Source organism: Pteropus vampyrus, unplaced genomic scaffold, assembly GCF_000151845.1.
Source record: "Pteropus vampyrus isolate Shadow unplaced genomic scaffold, Pvam_2.0 Scaffold417, whole genome shotgun sequence".
In the NCBI taxonomy this organism is placed as follows: Eukaryota; Metazoa; Chordata; class Mammalia; order Chiroptera; family Pteropodidae; genus Pteropus; species Pteropus vampyrus.
Window position 1 is genome coordinate 665,043 of NW_011889198.1, and position 3,380 is coordinate 668,422.

The window sequence follows — 3,380 nt, forward strand, 5'->3', positions numbered from 1 at the left end:
TCTTTGACAAATAGCCTTCGACCGTGTTGACCTGGGACAGGCGTTCAGATTCCGCAGCCATTTGAACCCGTCTCCTGCAGCTCATCTCCGTCTGCTTCAGTCCATCTGGGTCATTTCCACCAGAATAATCTTGACACATGAAGGCGTAGCATTTCCCGACTGACGTTTCTGTCATTCCCACCGTCGACAGGATGAAGCTGAACAGAGCTCTGAAGCCCTTCGTGATGGGGCCTCGGCTGGCTCGGCAGCCTCATGGCCCTCGGCTCCCGCTCCTCACGGACAGACCTGCCCTGCAGTTCCCCCCACTCCCTCCCGTATTCGAAATATATTTTAACTGTTGTTTGTTTCTCTTTCGCTTATACCTCTGTAGCAGAACTTACTAGAGCGGAGTCGACTGCCTGGATTCAAATCTCAGTTCCACAGTCCTAGCCGGGACCCTTATAAATCACGTGGCCTCTGAGCCTTGGTTTTCTCACCTGTAGAATGGGGCTAATAGCACCTGCGTCGCAGGGTTAGTGTTGGTTTACGTGAGATAAAGCCTGGAACGTGCCTGGGACATAGCAAGCATCAGAAGTCAGAGCTGTTATTTTATTATTAAATATTTCTCCATAGCCAGGTTATAAAGTCTTAAATGCAAGGAACGTGGCTTTCTCATATTCCCTAGAGACCTGGCACAAGGCTTTACTCACGAATTGAATTATCATGACTAAATTTGGGGCTAGGTGATCCCGGAAAATAATGAAACCATTTCCTGGAGGTTTGAACGACCCAGTCACCTCTCTCCCAGGCCTGTTTCCGTGAACTTCTGGAAAGCAGAGGCTTGCCTACATCGGCGGTTGTGGTTTATTTATTGGTAAGTAGTTGACCGTGTGATACGCCGGTTTTATTAACTTCCGTAGGATTTCTCTGTGGACTCAAGACCTTTCGCCGCTGAACTCACAGTTTCTAACCTTGATGCTTGCGCAGAGGACTGGGGTGACGTGAGGGCCCCACTGGTCTTGAGAGGACTCGAGGCTCCTCCTCGGGGCTCCGTTATCTTGAACGCATCTGTGCACTCGGGGTGCTTCTTGTGCACTCGGGCCTGCCCAGGTGGTCTTCATTATTTCTGTTAAAAGAAATGGACTCAGGATGTAATTTCATTTTAGATGCGGTTAGCCCCAGTTGACCATTTTATGGCACTGCAGTAAATATTGCCAACGCATTTGGTGACTATTAAGACAATCCCCATTTATTATCTGTCAGGAAAAGTCAGTAAAATTAATCCTGTGTCCTGACTCCGGCACACTTCTCATGTCGTCTAAATGTTTCATTTACTTGTCTAAGCCAATTCAAGTATCTTCCTAAATTAAACAGTAAAAACTCATTCTTTTACATTGCTTTGTTCTCTGTGGCAAAATGTGAATGCAGTTGAAGAGTCAATCAAAGAACATCCTTCCCATTATCCGTAATAAATTGCTCTGGGAAAATAATCCAGGTAGCTAAGAAAACCTTTGACTGCCTCGGCTGCTAGGCACCTCCCTGTGCAGGTGGTGAGCAGCCAGGTGGACCCTCCCTGCGCAGGTGGTGGGCAGCCAGGTGGACGCTTCCCTGTGCAGATGGTGAGCAGCCAAGTAGACCCTCCCTGCGCAGCCAGGTGGACGCTTCCCTGCGCAGGTGGTGAGCAGCCAGTTGGACCCTCCCTGCGCAGGTGGTGGGCAGCCAGGTGGACGCTTCCCTGTGCAGATGGTGAGCAGCCAAGTAGACCCTCCCTGCGCAGCCAGGTGGACGCTTCCCTGCGCAGGTGGTGAGCAGCCAGTTGGACCCTCCCTGTGCAGGTGGTGGGCAGCCAAGTGGACCCTCCCTGCACAGGTGGTGAGCAGTGAGTGGACTCGCGCTGCCTCCCCGCCCCGCTCACGCACACCACCCCAGTGCCCACCTCAGTCTGCTGTCAGCCATCAGCACCTCCTTGTCCTGATGCTGCTGTAGAGGAGGAAGTCACCACGACCCTGGACTGGGGGCAAAGGATGTTTTTACAGTAGCACGTGTGTAGTTTTTTTCATGAGTATAGGAAATTAAGAGTTTCTTCTCCCACAATCTGTCTTCCAGAGATCACTACCATTAACAGTTATTAGGTATTTTTCCAGACACTTTGCTATTTATGTATATAATATATATACATACGTGCATACACACACACACACACACACACACACATCCCCCGTTTAGTTGTTTTAACAAAAGCAAGATCATATTATACATACCTGCTGCTACTTGATTTTTAAACTTACTTTATGAGGAATATCTTTCTGTGTCAGTAAATATAGATCTTCCTTTTAAATGGCTGTGTAGTATATATATAATTACTCCTTGTGATGTATATTTGGATCGTTCCCAGGTTTTTGCTATTACAAATAATGCTGCTGTGGGCTTAGACTTTAGAACAGAAGTTTTCCCAAACATACTAACCTGACGTTCTAATTAAAGCATATAGAGTACGCTTTAAGAGAATTCATATTTTTGAAAGCTCTGTGGTTAACAGTGGCATTGAATTAGAGCTTAGTGAAAGAAATTAACATTAAATTCATTCCGTGCTTTTTCATATGTCATCTTAATCACCTGTCTGTGAGGTTGGAGGTCATATTTTATAGACTAGAAAATTAAAGATCAGGAGAGTGAACAATTTGCCCCAAGTTCTATCACTTATAATTGGCGAATGGGGTTTCGAACCCGGATCCCCCGACTTCAAACCTAGGACTCGTGCTGTCCCACCCTGCCCGTGTGGCTGGTCTAGAGGAAGCAAAGGCAGCTCGTCCCCATTGCACGATTCCTTGGCTCAGCATGAGCGGCTCAGTCCATAGTTTGCTGCTTCTGGACGTGGGATGCAATCGACCATAAAAGGTAGGCCCTACTTAGAAACAATCTGCGAATGTTCTATATTTTGGGGGTTGGGGGGGAAAGATGTTGTTATTAAGTTGTGTTTAATCCGTTATTTCCCTCCCATTGTCAAGCTTTATCTCCGCAGTTTTCTTTAAGTGGTATTTTGTCATGCTGATGTCCTTGGTTGCTGATTTAGTTGATGTCTGTCACCCATTGATTCTATTGGGATTGTTTCAGGAATTGGGCACCCAGGGAAATTTTCCCAAATGGGCTGTCCCCTGTCCCCTCTGAATCACTCAGAAAAACAGACTAGATTCCCTCTACCTTGCTAAGGGGAGACCCACTGGTGGTTGGGTTACCTGCCCTGGGGTTGTGCCGAGGGCCACTAGTTTGCCATCTGTCTGCACTTACAGTAACCGCCCCAGACTGGAAGTGGCAGTCACTGCGTGTCCCCTCCACACGTGTAGCGTGGTAAAGCGGGGACCCCTGTTACTGTGGACTGTCTCCCTGGGGACCCTGGGGAC